Here is a 17845-nt window from a genome sequence, read left to right on the forward strand (position 1 = left end):
GGGCTTATATCCTCAATCCATGGGGACAAAGGTCAGGGTTCAGAGTGTACCATCAGACCAAGGTCATGTAGCTGCTAAATGGGCAAGCCAGGTTTCAACCCAGACTTTCCTGTCTTTAAAGCCCGTGTCAGAGTTACTGTGGTTAATACACAAAGGCTATTCAGAGGTGTCATTTTGATTTTTAAAAAATGTTGTTCTCAAATTCTCATTAACTTAAAACTCTTAGAAGTCATTTTTAACCATAAGTAATTTTATTGATATTTTCATAGATTGAGAGTTTCTTCATACTCCAGAAAAGGAGAATTTCTGTTTCCCACAGGGAGGAATCTTTCAGACTTTAGTAGGTGACGGAGCACTAATCAGTACTGCCACATGCCCTTGGGTCTGCTTGTATTACTCTGTTTTCTAGTCGGTCCTTGGCATTGAGGGGATTTTCGCCTTTGTTGTTTTACCATCCCATAATGTGAAATGGAATCTCATTGTGATTTTTCACTTGTATTCCACTAGGACAGCCTGGGCTACATAGTGAAACCCTGTCTCAATAAATAAATAAGGGGGCCGAGGGATGTCTATACAGGGAAGGACGCTTCCCACAAAGCCTAATTACTTGGGTTCAATTTCCAGAACCCACTTGGTGAACCAAGAGAACTGATGTCTGCAAGTCATCATCTAACTATCACATGCAAACCATGACATATGTGTTCTCTACCCCACCTCCACCCCCGTGTGCGCGTGCGTGTATATGTGTGTGTGTGTGTCTGTCTGTCTCTCTCTCTCTCTCTCTCTGTCTCTCTCTCTCAATAATAAATAGATAGATAGATAGATAGATAGATAGATAGATAGATAGATACATACATACATACATACATACATACATACATAAACAAATAAACAATAAAACATTAGTTGTGGAATATTAGTATGTTGTGCTAGATACTAATGAGAACTAACTCAGGAATTACTTCTGATACCACAGGTTGGACAAATTTGAATTTAAGTACACATTAATTCTTGCTCCTTGCACATATAAACTTGTGGGGGGAAATCATTTTTACTTCCACTCCATGCCAAAGCTAAGACATGCCTCGTCCCTTGCAGCCCACACTGAGTGTACCCCCTCCTCCTCGGTGTGCCTTCACCAAGGGAATGGCTGACCCTCTCCAGGCTTGAGTTTCATGTGGGAATCTCTGTCCTAACGCCTACTCTGAGCATTCGCAAGCCCTTGTCCATTCTCGTCACTTGTTACAAGTGCAGCTGTCAAAACAAACACACACACACAACAGTCTAGGTTATAGGTTATTAGAGAGGCTGCCAGCTGTGGGTTCGCGTTCTAACTGGAGGATGAGCATCCGAGGGTTCCCTTCTCTCCTTGTTGTATGTAGAAGGCATATTGTTTTTTAAAAAAGATTTGCTTGATATTTTACTAGCATTAGTTGTTTTTTCTTCTTTCTTTCTTTTTTTTGAAAAAGATATTTTTTTTTATTATACTCTCCAATCCTCTATATCACTGGAAATAGAAATTCCAATAATATTGTATGTCTTCTGTCTCATTAGTCCCACACTGGCCTTATAAATTCTCCGCTCAGTGAGATGTACCTGCAGGGACCTTAAATTCCCCAGTGGAGCATGTCCTCCATTCAACAAAAGTACATCCAATGTCTCCCACTCTCAATGTATAAAGACTGTCACAGATCCACTAGCGCTCTGTCTGATTAAAGATTGCAAGTGAAGTCCATAGAATGTCTCTCTAACACTCACTTGACAACAGCTGTGCCATGCCTAGTTACAACACTCATTGACTCTTATAGTAAACACAGTCCCCTACTCATATATATATATATATATATAGTTCACCTAGTTTGAAAATATAGAAATTGTGGGAGCTCATATTGCAATAAGTACAAAAAATAAAATGACTAGTATCATGTCTAATGCTTATCTTAGACTTAAAACAATAACATGCTAAATATAGATTATTTATAATATTCACTGCAAATAAAGTATAATGACACGCACATATGCTAAGGGGAGCTAGGCTAACAAGGAAATTTACTGTGGATTGTCTAATTATATTGTTCTAAATGTTAGGAGGATGGGATTGAATCCCTCTAAGATACTAAGCTAACCACTGTATGAGGATGGGAACAGCATCCCAGCAAACAGAGCAGTTATGGGAAAGCCTAGGCCAAAAGAGTGGAACTTCCCCGTTCTTCAGTCTCAGCAACACCGTTATTGGAGCATCATTTTCTTCAATGATACCTGCCTCCCTTTTCCCTCTGCCCAGTTGGTCCTTGTCCCCTGCTCTCCCTGAGTGTTCTAATCTCAGTGTCTCACTTCTTTCCCAAAGGCTTCAGACAAGGCGGTGCCCTTGGTTTGGAATTTTAGTCCTCTTTATATCTGCATCATAACATCTATCTCACCGTTCAATTAAGCAGGTATGTGAGCCATGAGAGGTCAACGTACTGTAATCAACTCAGTAAGAGCCTGCCATGTAGAAACTCAGTTTGGCCACAGTTGACTCAAGTGGCAAAGTTACAACCAGGTTGTGCCAGAGCAGAAACCGCAATGACGTCAGAGAAAAGCTTCAAACTGGTTTACTGAGAGAAGAGTTTTTGAAAAATCAGCTCTGCCAAGCCACAAGCTCACAGGGCTTTGGACAGATAGCCAAAGCCCAAGACCTTTTCAAGCTTCCTTCACACTGCCAGCCCACTCATCTGGCATGAAATAAAATACCTTGCAATACACTCTTGATCCATCCATATTGAATAACCCCGTCCAGACCTGTGGGTAGAATGCCAATGTGGTATGATTAACTTCTTACTGACTCGTCCTGTAAGGAATGGGTTCCAAAGAACATCTGCCTCCAACTGTGGTAGGCTACAGAACCAAGGAGTGAGCTCAGAGCAAAGTCAGTGTGAAACGCCCTGCTTACCCCAGTCTATTGACTTGGAGGGAGGGCTTCAGAGAGTACTTACTTGTATCATTCCTTTTGCAGAGCGTTAGCCCTGTGTAAGGACTTGGTCACGTGACAGGAGAGCTGCTCACCTACCTGCACCTCTGTATGCCCATAGAGTTTTGGTTAAATCCCCATCTTCTGACTCATTGTGAAAGGAAATATTGGTACTGTGTTTTCTGTTTGTTTCTCTTCCTCAGAAGGTTGTAAGTTCTCTGGGTAGAGGCTTTTCATTTTACTTTATTGAGTTTAGTTTTTAGATATTAAAGGCTGATGGGGGGGTTGGCTTTGTTCTTTGAGACTGAGTTTTGGTATATTGCCCAGGCTATCCTCAAACTTCTGCACTCAATTATCTCCCTGCTCCAGCCTTCTTAATGATTGGGATTATAGTGGCCACCGCCATGCTAAACAAGGGACCTTTCCCTATGCATCCTCATGATGGCTTCTTCCCCTATGAATCCTCAGGATGGCTCCATTCTCACTCGCTGTCAGCTGATGCCCCTCCTTGGAAGAGAACTCCATTTTCCTGTTATCTTTAGCCACCTACACTTAAGCCTGAATACTCTGCCTTACTTCTTGTTCTGAATGAGAGTAAGTCTTTCATTTATGCACCAGAGTTCCACCCCGAAGCAAAAACACATTTAGTAATCCTCCCCTCTCTCTTCCATATTGCCAAATTTGCTCTTGCTGCTGGATATTACCATCAGCTTGCAAGAAATAAATCATTATGGTCCATTTTCAGTATGGGGTGTGCTTAGAGCTCATTAATGAATCACAGATAAGCCGGAGGCACTAGGCCCCTGTCTTCCCTAGTGAGCAGCTAGCAGTTGCTTGGCTGGGCGCTTCTCAGTTTATCATAAGGTTGAAAAGTTATAGGCAGTCTGGTACGTGACCAAGCGCATGTTCAGAAAATGAGGGAATCTTGAGCCCCAGGATATATGTTAGATAAGGCTTGGCATTCAGAACAAACAAAATAAGGGATTTAGAGAGGGACAATACTAGACACCGTGGAGACTGTATCTCCACGAAGAACTCAGCCAATTGGAAACTGAGGGGCCTTTTTTGCCTTTCCTCTAAACCATCACCTGACTTTGTAATGTCAAAAATAACAGATAGATAGATAGATAGATAGATAGATAGATAGATAGATAGATAGATAAACAGATTCACTTTGGCTTTTCTGAGTCTCTGATACTCTTATGAAGTTAGGATCATTGTTTCTCGCAAGTTTTTAATCCATTGTTTGCCTTCTGGACTTAAACTCACTCCCAGCCACTACTCCATGTTCTCCTTTACAGAAGAATCTGACATAGCTTCTTCTAACTCTCTTCCTAACTAATCTCTCTCATCCCCCATCAAGGTCACCAGTGATCACCATGCTACTAACCCAGTGTTTGGTTGCCCTTTCTGCCTCTCTAGCAGTAGTTAATACACACACTCACTGTCCTATGTGACTTAATATACACACTCACTGACCTATGTGAGCATCGCATTTGCCTGGTTTTCTTCTGACCTCTCTAGTCAGTCCTTTCCAGTCTCCTTCCCTTATTTTTCCTCATCAGTCCCACGTGCTTGCAAAGGCCACACAGTTGGGCTTCCTTCTCAGGCCATGTTTATTTATAATCACTCTTCAAATGGCCTCATCTAGTCTTATAACATCCAGTATCAGCTCTGCCTTAACAACTCCCGAATATGTGTAGTAACTCACACTTCTCTGATCCAGGCTTGTGTATTTCACTGCCTATCTACCATCTCTGTTTAAATGTCCACTGAGGCATCTGAACCTGCCTCAGTGTCTTCCAGGTTTCAGATGCTGAGAACTACATCCTTTCATTTTCTCCTGCCCAAATCTTTACTATCCCTCAGCTCTCTTTCCTCTTTTATCCAGCAACAAATCATGCCATTTGCCCTCAAAACACGTGTGGTATCTGTCTTAGCCACTGTCCTATGCTGTGAAGGGACACCATGACCAAGACAACTTAACAGAGAAGAAAGCACCTAATTGGAGACTTGCTTACAAGTTCAGAGGTTTAATACATTATCATCATGTGGTTGGGGAGCATGGCAGGCAGCATGCATGGAGCTGGAGTAGTAGATGAGAGTGATACCCTGATGCATAAGCCGAGAGAGAGAGAGAGAGAGAGAGAGAGAGAGAGAGAGAGAGAGAAGAGAGAGAGAGAGACAGAGAGACAGAGACAGACAGACAGACAGACAGACTGGGTCTAGCATGGGCTTTTAACTCCTCAGAGTCTACCCCTAGTGACACATTTCCTCCAACAAGGACACATCTCCTAATCCTTCTAATCCTTTCTACTCCCTGATGACTAAGCATTCAAATGTATGAGCCTATGGAAGACATTCTTATTCAAACCACCACAGTATCAGGTTATACCACCTTATCACCACCTCTCTTCTGCCTGTCCCCCCACCTTTGTGGTTTGCTGAAAGCCACAGGAAAATGTAATGGAATCCAGCTACTATCACAAAAGCTACTACTTGGAAAGGTCAAGGACTTTTCCAAAGGTCAAGCCATGGCTTAAGAAGTCTTGGCTTTTGTATATATATTAGCTGGTTCCTAAAATGATTTTCTTGTGTGCTTCCAAGAACTCCTAACAGTGTATTTATCTAAAATACCTATCAAGAATCTAAGGCCAAATGATCTCCTGAACTAAGGTAACATCCTTATGGAAACAACACTGTCTCCTAGGTCAGGCAGATAGCTTTATTTCTTGTGCAATTTTAGCTGAGACCCTCCTATCTTATACAGCCTTACTGACGTTATAGACTCCTAACATTTTTACCTAACCACTTCTAAGAATGTAGTTTGAGAACATAAATTCCCTTTTTCTGATGTATTAACCGATTTTAGCTCTCAGTTGACCTCCTCCCTTACCACTCCCTTTTTGAGTTGTAAAAGAAAGCCTGATGGTCACTGCCTGAGGAAAATTCTTACCTGCCTTTATGACCCTGTAAGAATTCAAGACTGGTGACCTTGCTTTAGCTAGAGCACTGCTATTGCATGGCTATATAACTGTAAACCTCAGAGACTGAGAGAGGATTTTAACTGGAGAACTAGATGGAGAACTAGAAGAATGAGATGGAAGATGAGGAAGAGCCAGATGGGGAAGAACGGGATGAGAAAGATCAAGATGGGGCAGAACTAAGATGAGAGAACTAAGATAAAACTTAGAGGGGACAGCAGATAAAGGTAGAGAGAAATCAGGCAAGAAAGGAGCTAGGCACGAGAACAGAACTGAAGCTCTGTAGATAGGATTTTATCCCAGAGGAATAAATCAATGGACTAAGAGCTCGGTGTGCTGAGATTCTTTTCCCAAAAATAGTTCTCGACATTTGTAGCTTCTCTCCTGGGCCCCTGGGAAGAATATTATTAAGGCTGGTACTTAACAATATTCAAGAGTGGTTCAAGTCACCAGTAACTCTCACTAGGATCATTGCAGTAGCCTCTGGTAGATCTTGTATGTCTACCTTTCAGTACAACACTGTCTTGCTCCACAATCATATATACACATCTCAACAGAGCCACCAAAGTTGGCCTTGTGGAACACTAAGTTATGTCTGTTCTGGAGTCAACTCATTGACTAGAATTTTGTACTTATTTAGATGACTTTCTCTTCATAGTAAATTTACTTATTTATTTTAATTTTTTAGCTTATACAATCAATTTATTAACAAAAAGTAATCTGAGAAGTCCTATGTACAGTGACTATGATGACTCCCTCTTCCTTTAAGTGCTGTCAAAAGGAATGGGGGTGATATCCTTATCTACTAATCTTCATCCCTGAATGAGCAAAAGCTCTGATGGCTGACTGGGCTCTGGGGTTTGATCCTGTTTCTTCCTGTGACTGAGTTTAATATCCAGGGCAGTGATACGCAGCTCCATGCACCTCTGGGCACTCCTGGACAGCCAACATGGCTGCATATGGATAGGACTCATCTAGATCAGCCTTCCCTTTCATTCCACTAGTCATTCAACAGATGGTTTCCTTGCCAGAAAGATCAGTGACATGGACAAAGATATCACTGAAGGGTGCAAAGATGTGGTAGACACCAACCATATTCTATCCTTCAGCCACTTGAGGTCCAAAGCTAAAGACTTTTCTCTCTTCTTTCCCTTCCCTGTGAGGTGCCATGTCTGTGCACCATCTCCAGACTCCTCTACTAGATCAAAGTGAATTTATACATAACATACTATGCAAACTTAAACGCACATTTCTCATATTACAATAGCAGTACAATATAATTGAAATTGCTATTAATACAGAGAACACCTCTTTTTCACATAGTCCTATGAAATTAATACAATCCTTACTTACCCAAGTGAGTAGACAATAGTCAGCTTTGTGTCTATGTAGATGTAATAGTCTTATTAAAAAAAACAAAACAATGTAAAAAGAAAGCGAAGTAAGCTAAGTAAATCTCACCTTCGCTGCTGTAGCTTCCAAAGAGCTCTTCTGTTTATCTTTTTTTATTTTTTCTGCTTTATTGTTGTACCCGTGTGTCTTCTATTACAGTTTTAGCTATGTCTCCATGTGACTGTATCCTGAAACAAGATTATGATTGGTGTGCACCGCACACTCTGTCTATCTAATATCTGAGATTTTATTATTAACATAAATAAAATCAATTCATACAATTAGATTAAAATTATAATTTGATGTTTTTCATAAGTGCTCTGCATCTTTTTTTTTTTATTTTGTTTTTTGGTTTTTCGAGACAGGGTTTCTCTGTGTAGCTTTGCACCTTTCCTGGAACTCACTCTGTAGCCCAGGCTGGCCTCAAACTCACAGAGATCTGCCTGCCTCTGCCTCCTGAGTGCTGGGATTAAAGGCATGCACCACAACTGCCAAGCATGTTCTGCATCTTTTAAGTCATTTGCATTTCAACGTGTATGTGAGCATCATAGCATTAATTTCTACAAAGAAAAGGTTTATTGATATTGTGACTAGGATTGCATTGAAGTTATTGATGAGATTAATTTGGAAAGGATGGAACCTGGCTAATATTGAGTTTTACACCTAGTTCATCTTTCTCTTCTTCAGTGTCATGGAGTCTTCAGTGCAGGGGTTTTCTATGTCTTTAACTAAATCCAATACTAATAACTTCATAGTCATTTCTGCTGCTGTTGAAAATCTGTGCTGGTTGTTTTTTTGTTTGTTTGTTTGCTTGTTTGTTTTGTTTTTTTGTCAACTTGATACAAATCAGTCATCCAGGAAAAGAGAATATCACCTGAGGAATTGCCTCCATCAGATTGGCCTGTGGACATATCTGTTGGGCATTTTCTTGATTAATGACTAATGTGAGAGGCCCAGCCCACTGTGAGTGGTGCCGTCCCTGGGAAGGTGGTACTGGGCTGTACAAAAAAGCAAGATGAGAGTGTAGAATTGAATTCTGACCACTTTGTGTTCCCTGCAGCTTGGGTTCACTGCTGGTGTGTGTGTGTGGGGGGGGAGTACAGCTCCCTGTGCCCTCCTGCACACTAGACAGAAGGTACCTCTTTCTGATCTGGGGATATAGAAGAGAACACCTGATCAGGTTAAAAACAGCCATTGAACATGCCCTTGGTACAGGCTACCACCACCCTGACTGTGCTGCTGCTATGGGAATGAGACTGAGATGGGAGGTCCTGGAGGAGAATGTGGAACCAGACAGGGCAGTGCCTCGGGAGGAGCTTTCTGTGCCCTCCAAGCTCTGTAACACTAAACTCTACTATGAGGATGTAGAAACTGCCCTCCAGAAGGCAATGGCTGATATCCAGCTGGGGTATCTAGACCTGTACTTGTTGTACTGACCGTATGCCTTCAAACAGGGATACAATTCCCTTCCCCAGGAACGCCAGTAGGATGGTCCAGTGTGACTTCTACCCACTGCAAGCAGATGTGGAATGCTCTGGAGGCACTGTGGGGAAGGGGCTGGTGAGAGCTCTGGGCTTGTCCAACTTCAGCAGTTGGCAGATTGATGATGTCCTCAGTGTGGCCTGTCTGTGCACAACTGTCTTCAGGGGGAGTGCCACCCATGCCCAGTTCAGAATGAGCTCGTTGCCCATTGTCAAACACAAACGTGGAGGTGGTTGCTTGTATAGCCTCTTGTGTTCCTCTGATCATGCTTGGTGCCATCCTGATGAGCCTTCCCTGCCTGAGGAACAAATGGTCTTCACCCTAGCTGGAAAACATGCCTGCCAGCTTAGATCTTGCAGGTTCAGCAGGTAATCTGCATCCCGAAAAGTGTCACTTCTCCTATCCTTCAGAACATTCAAGGCATTGGATTCGACCTTCAGCCCTGAGATGAAGCAAGTAGATGCTCTGAATAAACACTGGTGTGATATGGTACCCAGGATTACAGAGGATAAACATCTGTGTGATATGGTACCCAGGATTACAGAGAAAAGGCTCCTGGAGATGCCACACAGCCTCTGTATTCCTTTAATGACCCATACCGAGGCCAGAGCTTCACAGCATCCCTTCCAGCTCTCTTGCTAAGAAGTATTGCCTCCTACTCCTGAGAAAAAGGGAATCAATTAAACCATTGGAGTATAAGAAAGGAAGGAGAGAAGGAAGGAAGGGAGGGAGTGAAGGAGGGAGGGAGGGAAGGAGGAAGAGAGGGAGAAAAGAAGGAAGGAAGGAAGGAAGGAAGGAAGGAAGGAAGGAGACAAGGAAGAGAAAGAATAAAAACTTCATGAGAAGCAAGCTACTAAACAGTGTTCCTCCACAGCCACAGTTTCAGTTCCTGAAGGATCCTGCCATGAATTCCTGCTTCGGCTTCCCTTAGTGATGGTCTGTGAGCTGTAAGGAGAAGTAAACCCTTTCCTCCCTGAGTTGCTTCCAGTCCATGTTTTATCAGAGCAACGGAGAAGCAAACTAATCCAGAAGTTGATATCAAAGAGCATTGTCGTAACAGACCTGACCACGTGGTCTTTGGGGGAGACTGGTGGCATTTGGAACATTGCTGCTAAAGTGTTCAGAGTTTAGTGGCCTGTTCTGTGGGAGCCTGGATGAGAAGAATACTGAGAGAAATGCAGAGGAGAGAGGCTTGTGAATTTCCAAGGGAAGTTTGAGACTCTGCCTGGCTTTTTTCATGACACATCTAAATTAAGAATCTGTGGAAATGAGTCCTTTGCTTTGTTGGGACAGTGAAAGCTGGTCAGCTGAGTCTGAAAATCAACTGTGATCAATAAGCGACCAGTGTCATTGAGGCTGTATCATAAAACACACTTTAGGATGTGTTTCCTCAGGATCAGTACACAGGAGCTGTGGTCCGGAGGGCACAGAGGCTGTATCTCCGGTTGGCAGTCAAACTTGGTCATGTGCAAGTGTCTCCAGTATGGTACTGGTTTGGGTGATATGGTTTGAACTCACAGAGAGCTGCCGAGGCTGGGCACCATGTGGCAAGCTCAGAGTCTCTGAAGTGAGGCCAGAGGCCACTGAGGAAGATGCAACTTCAGTTGCAGTGGAGATGCCAGGACTGTGGGGTGACCAAGCACCAAGGACAAAAGAAGCAACTTTTATGAGCCTAGAACTCAATGATCAGCAAGACCATTATTTCATATTCAGAAAAGAAATAATTTTTTAGTCAAATTGGGGCTTGCAAAATGTACTGGTGCCACATTTGCACTTTAGGCGTGGACACATGGACTGCTTCGTGAGGAACAGAAGCAGGCACTGTGCAACTCCAGAGGTTAGAAACCATTGCAGCACGTCTAAGGCAACCTGAAAAGGTTAACTATAAGCAGAGATGAAGGAAAACCACAGTGAGACAATGCTAGAGACAAAATGAAATTAAAAATCTACTCAGTTAACTTAAAAGAAGCCATGGCAGAAAAGGGAGAAAGAAGAAGAAGAAAAGCATGGTGTAAATATAAGACACCACAAAACAAACTCAGTTACAACAAACTGATGATTACAGTCAGTGGAGGTCGTCCAAACACACAGGCTGAAAGGTAGAGGTTTTTAAGAAAGTTAGAAACGGCATGAGATTGCAGGTACAAGATGGCCTCTGCTGAATTTCTTAGAAATTGTTGGTGTCTAGTCATCAACGAGAGCCCAAGCCGTTAGAGAGTAGCACCTTCTTTAAATGAAGTGTGCATGCCAAGAAACCAGCTCTTGGGATGCTGCAGTCTCACTGGGGTCTCTCTGGCTTCCCCTTAGCTCTCCCAAGTCCTTGATCTCCATCAACAGAATTCAGACAGAGCAGAGTGTACATGACAGAGTTTACTGCATGGGTTTTGGTAGAGAGCAGTACAGATGGACTTCATATTCTGGCAACAATTAGAGTTGTCTAGAAGAAAATGTCTCTGTTGAGTATTTTAACCACATACAGGTGTGGTCTGTGTAGTTAGAGACCTTTCTCCTGCTGTTCTGAGTCTTCTATGGGGATATATCAGCATATGATGTGCTTACTTACATTAGATTTCATTGGGGAAATGTAATGAGCACAAGTAACAAATTATAATTCTGTTCAAAACTTTTTCTGCCTCTTGTGAAATGGCCTTTGGAATAATTATACTTCTAATGCATTTCAGTCAGCTGCCCGTGGCTGTGGGAAAATACCTGAGAAAACAGCTTTAAAGGATGAGTTACTTATTTTCACTAATTTCAGAGTTTCCCTCCTGTAGTCAGTATGTTCCCTGGCTTCTGTGCCTGAGGCAAGGCAGGATGCCATGTCGAGGAGCCTTTGGAGGAGCAAAGTTGCTCACTCTGTGGCAGCCAGGACCACACAGTGAGAGAAAAGGGGGTCAGGGTTCCCACAGTAGTTTTTGTTTTGTTTTGTTTTGTTTTTTGAGTCAGGGTTTCTCTGTGTAGTTTTGGTGCCTGTACTGAATCTCGTTCTGTAATCCAGGTTGGCCTCAAACTCAGAGAGATCCTCCTGGCTCTGCCTCCTGAGTGCTGGGATTAAAGGCACATGCTGCCACTGCCCCGCCACCAGCCACAGTAATTCTTTATCTCACATTGCACACAAAAAGTTCTGGATGGATTTAAAACCAAACTACAAAAGCAAAAATGATAATGTGTGTGTGTGTGTATGAGCTGAGCATTGAAATGTCTGTTTCTTAAACACAATGTGAGAGGAAAAATCATAAAGAGAAATAGTGATAAATTTAAATATATTGCAATTAATACCTCTGCAAAGCAGAAGATATATTCCACAAAATAAAAGGCATGCCAAGTACCATGTGTAGACACATGCAAATTATATAAACAGACAAGGTTCATACCCACCTACATTTTAAAAATTCCTACCGATCAGAGCTGGAGAGACGGCTCAGTGGTTAAGAACCCTGACTGTACTTGCAGAGGTCCCAGTATTTGTTTTCCAGCACCCACATAACAGATCACAACCATCTATAATGCCAGTTCCAGGGGGTTCCAGTGCCCTCTTCCAACCTTCACAGACAGACACCAGGCACAAACATGGTGCCCAGACCTAGTTCAGGCTAAACACCTATACACACTTTAAAAAAATAAATAAAAACAAAAATAAATCCTAAAAAATATTTCTACAGATAAATAAATTTTAAAACCCTAACACAAAGAAATGGGAAAATAATGTGAACAGGAAATGAAGGGAGTGGGGCAGGGGGAAAGCTAAGACAGTGTGTGAAAATGTCTCGTGATCATTAGCATCTGTATGATACAAAGTACAATAGCAATGAGATGCCATTTCACCAGAGTCATAGAAGTTCAAAGTTATGACAATCTCAAGTGTCGGTAAGGTCCGGGATGTTGTTGGTACTTACAAATTCTGGTGGGAGGGTAATTGATTCCACTAGTCTAGAGACAATTCAATCTTACCCAAGTACTCTAAAGCTGCCCAGACTCCAGTGTTCTAGAGAAACTCTAACAACACTTAGAAGTAAATGTGAAAAAATACATATATTGGGGGCCAGAGAAATGGCTAAGTTGGCAAAGTGCGCTCTGCACAAGCATGGGGCCCCGAGTTTGGGTCTCAGGCACTAATAAAAAAGCTAAGGGCGGCAACACGTAGCTGCAACCCCAATGACTAGCAGATAGAGATGGAGCAGGTACCTGGAGGCCTCTGGTCAGCCAGTCTGATCACCTGTCAAGCTCCAGATTCACTGAGAGACCATGTCTCAAAAAATAAATAAATAAATAAATAAATAAATAAATAAATAAATAACATAGGGAGACAGTGAGGAAATTACCTGACTCTGACCTCTGGCCTCTACACATGTGCATACATATGTACCTGCATACGTCTGTGCAAGCACATGAACATGCAGATAATACATTCATAGATACACATGGGGGGTAGTGGGAGAGAGGAGGGGGAGATTTATTGCAAGGTTTTTTTGGGGGGGTGTATTTGAAATTTTGAAAATGATTTCAATATCAATAAAACGGACAAACTGTGTTATAGTTATATAGTGGAAGAGTATTCAGCAGTTAAAATGATAGTGTGAGATCAGTGCGTATTGGTGTTGACAAAAACAAATAGCACAATGACACAGACCAAGTAAGGGCACCATACTTGAAGTGTGGGCAGTTTTTACTGTCTGTGTCTAGGCATGCAGACAAGCTTGCAAATGTATGCAGATGAGCAAGGGAATTCAAAATGCTAGTTAACTCAGAAGAAAAACAAAAGACTGGGACTGAGGTCTCCAGCTAGACCTATCATTTTGACTCATTATTTCTCAAAAAGAAAGGAAAACTCTCCATAGAATTCCTCAACATAAGAAATATTTTGCAATGGTTTTAAGAGTCCAGAAGAGAAAAGCTCCAAGTTTCAGTACTCGTCATCTGGGCATATGGATTTGCTTGAGTCTTGTTTTTCTGCCTTGGGATTTCTTTTCCTGGTTCTCCTTTGTTGTTCAGAAAGCCAATTCGTTTTTATTTTTTTTGAAAGCAGAACAATTCAGCTTTTTCTCCTTCTGGGGAGTGGTAGCACACATTCCTTTAGTAATAACAAGGGGTGGAAATCAGCACAATTGGATTTATTTTCTCCATCCATCATTTAGATTTGGTGGAAAGTGATTGTAGGGACTATGAAGATAGCAATCTCATAAAGGTCCTGACATGTGTGGACATGACTTCACCCATGGTACTTTCCAGGGTTTAGATGGGAACCAGTTTTTGGCTATGTCACCACCTCAGAAGTGAGAGGTGTTGCTCCAGGCAGCCGTCAGGACGGCATCCAGCCGAGAGTCCCTGCCCAACCATGCAATGGTTTCTGAAACTCATGAGATCAGCAGCTTTTCGTGAAACCATGAGTCATCCCCATGGTGAGGATTTCCAGGAGCCGAGAGTGTCTTGAAGTGCTGGCTTCACCAGATGTTCTGGCATTGCCAACCCCAAGTGCCACAGCCAGCCCAGGGCCAGCGGTCACAAGGTCACCAACAGCCAAAATTTCCCTTGGGCTTCAGGTGAAGAATTAATGTTATCTAATTAAAATTCCAACTGGTTATTTTTTAGGAACTGGATCATTGAAAAATTATATTGACTCACAAATGTCGAAGACATTAACTCTAGGGCATATTTGAAACCAATAATGAAAAATTTGACATTTGATCAGAATGTTGAAGTTGACAGTGGACAAGAAAAGATTAGCAGATGACAATAAATATACTGACTACAGACTCACTAAGGGCAATACTTGGTCAGCAAAGGTCACTGGGAAATTATAAGAGGAAGAAAATTGGATGCATTTCTAACCATGCAAACAAGCATGGACGGAAGACCTAGTTAGGTTGAGCTGTAAATGGAAACCGCAAATAGAAGAAAATATGAAATTCCACTGAGAGTTTTGAGTTTTACCTTGTGACAGAAAGAAAGAAAGAAAGAAAGAAAGAAAGAAAGAAAGAAGAGAGAGAGAGAGAGAGAGAGAGAGAGAGAGAAAGAAAGAAAGGAAGGAAGGAAGGAAGGAAGGAAGGAAGAAAGAAAGAAAGAAAGAAAGAAAGAAAGAAAGAAAGAAAGAAAGAAAGAAAGAAAGAAAGAAAGAAGAGAGAGAAGGAGGGAGGGAGGAAAGAAGGAAGGCAGACATAAACTTGCACTCTGAGGAGTCAAAACCCAGTGATTCCACACATCTGGCCGTACTCCCCAAATTAATTCTTTACAAACCCGAGAAGAGACTGTGTACAACAGTGTTCACACTCTAATGTTGTTTGTGATCACAGAGCCTTGAGTGCAACCAGCTTTCCCATTGGAGAGGAGAGAGGCAGGTGATGGGGGCACTAGCCTTGGGGCACGATGTGGCTATAAGCACAGTGAACTTGCTGTAAATAGCAGTGTGAGGGGAGCCTCATCAATGTCTCTATGGGAAAAGTAAATAGATTGAGATGTGCAGATAAATACAATTTGCATATAATTGAAATAAAGCACATGGCTAGAAAGATATATTTAAATGACATACTAAATGAAAAACCTAGTTGTAGGCTGGGCATGGTGGTACATGCCTCTAGTCTAGTACATGGAAGGCTGATTCAGGAGGATTGCAAATTCCAGGCCATCTGGGGCTATATAGTAAGACCCTGTATCAAAAAATAAGTAAATAAACAAATGCATAATAAATAAATAACTTTTTAAAAGACTTACATGTGAGTCATAAGAAGAAACACATATGGCTCATAAGCATGGGTGTGGATACGGGAGTGGGTATGAAGAAGAAAAATAACACATGCACACACACACACACACACACACACACACACACACACACACAAAGAATAAATACTTTAGGAACCAAATGAAATACGCTCCAGAAACTGCAGAGTGGGATGAGCTCTGCCAATGGGCAGATTCTTGTCCTCTATGTGCTCATTGTTTTGTTTAGAAGAAGATGCTACAAGTGTCAATGAACTCCCACTTGTACTAAGTTATTCACATGGTTTGTGACAAGGAGGACACAGTTGGTATATAGATGCTCTTGTTAAGTCCACACAGGGTTTAGTATAACAGAATGTACAGAGACCAAAATCTCCCTTTTATTCTGAAGAATGATCTCCCACAGTTCTGGGAGGGTAATAACAGAACAACTCATTCAGAAAAAAAAAAAAATCTGAGCATCAGTTGGAGCATCCTGTCACATAGGGATGAGAGGACTAGGTGGAAAACTGAGTACCACATGCACCGCCGTGTCCACAAGCACTTTGAGCATCAGGATCAATAGCGAAGGACAGCCCTGTGAACACAGCTGTTACAGGTACTGTTAGGAAGACACCGTGTATAGTTACCTGTGTTCCTAGTCTCTTAATGAGCCTTGTACAAGAACAGTACCAAGAGAAAATGGATGTGTTCTCTGCTCTCTCTTTCTCCTTCTCTACTCTTGAGTTCCCCCATCACCTTTTACTCCCTTCTCCTACCTTACTTATGTGGTAAAAAGTGACCCAACAGAAATACCTGTAGATAAGGGAACCATCAAGTGATCCATTCTTCCCACTTACTAGAATATTTTACCACCATTGAAATAATGTTGGAGAAGAGAAAGACTGGACATGCAAAGCATGTGGCAGGGGGAAGGGGTGTGTGTGTTGGCCTGGAGCACAGATTAGTGAGAAGGGCTGACTCCCTGTAGTGAACTGTTGGGTTGATAAACCTGGTGTTTTGTCTCTTACTCACTGTGAAATGCTTAATTAAATAGATTCCACACTTCTACCAGCCATTGGGAATTCAGAACACTTGTTGCTTACAATAGCATGTCAACACATGGAGAAAAATAGAAAATACATTGTATATATGTGTTCATGTGCGTGTGTGTGTGTGTGTGTGTGTGTGTGTGTGTGTGTGTGTGTGTGTACCAGTTCCTGTGGAGGGTAATAGAAATACAATCAGTAATCTTGGCATAAGACCACTGATTTCATGAATTCAAAAATGCCATTGATTGTAAGGCCTCCATATTCTCTGTACCACTGAGTAAGAAAATAGCAGTCAATGCAAGAATCCTTAAAAAAAATTAGTTCACGTTCAGTAGCCTGGCCAACCTGAGCTGACATTCCAAGTAGGGCTTTTAAGTGAGTGCCTGCTGGTGAGTGAAGTGGCCTGCTTACTCCTTGGTGACACCTTTGTGCCACCAGAGCAGTCAGGGAGCCTGCTCACTCCAGCAGAAACTAAGTGAATGCAAAGTGGTTCTGGATGGTGTCTAGCACACACCAGCTAACATTACTTAGTTAGCTATTTTAATATCAGTTAAAATTTATAATAATGTACAAGTTGCTTATGGTCTAGTACAGCAGGAAAAGCAAGATACAAATTGTGCTATAATTTAATATGAATTTTATTCTCAAAACTTAACATACGAAAGCATTTGAGAAAGAAACACGCTTAACTCTACATTCATGGGTTCTGTATCTGGAGATTTGACAAGCTACAGATCAAAAATATTTAGCAAGTGCAATGCCTGTACTGAGCATGTACAGACATTTTACTTGTAGTATTTCTTGAAGAACAACAGTGTAACAGCTATGTACTTGGTATTGCACCGTATTAGGGAGTATCAGTAATCCAGAGATGAGTTAAGTGCATAAAAGAATTTGCGAATGTAATCCCAATTTACAAAGGACCTTGAGAGTCTTGTACACAAGGGGTCCTGCAACCAATCCTCCATGGACACCGTAGATAAGTATATAGCAACATTTCATCACATCTGTTAGCATGTACTTGGAAGAGAGATGAACTGGTTTTTTCTCCCTCTCTTAAATACTCATTTTTTTTCTTTCTAAGCTCTGTAAACTTTAGTGGGAAAAGTGTCTTGACTATTTTTGAGATCTGCTCCTAGCTGTTTCTTTCACACTCAAACGCCACCACTGTTTGAGTGAATGATGCATTTCCTGTAAGGTTAATAAAGGTGCCCATGTAGCACCTCCTCCACTACTTCATGTTTTACCCAAGAGACTTGTCCCACCAGAGGTTTCAACACAGTAGCCTG

The 17845-nt window shown here is 41.9% G+C and overlaps 2 pseudogenes; one reads left to right on the top strand and one right to left on the bottom strand.

Annotated features, from left to right (window-relative positions):
- Positions 1-6698: 6698 nt before the first annotated feature.
- Positions 6699-7104, bottom strand: LOC114698962 (annotated as a pseudogene).
- Positions 7105-8017: 913 nt separating this feature from the next.
- Positions 8018-10310, top strand: LOC114698970 (annotated as a pseudogene).
- Positions 10311-17845: the final 7535 nt, after the last annotated feature.

Source organism: Peromyscus leucopus, chromosome 4 (assembly GCF_004664715.2).
Source record: "Peromyscus leucopus breed LL Stock chromosome 4, UCI_PerLeu_2.1, whole genome shotgun sequence".
In the NCBI taxonomy this organism is placed as follows: Eukaryota; Metazoa; Chordata; class Mammalia; order Rodentia; family Cricetidae; genus Peromyscus; species Peromyscus leucopus.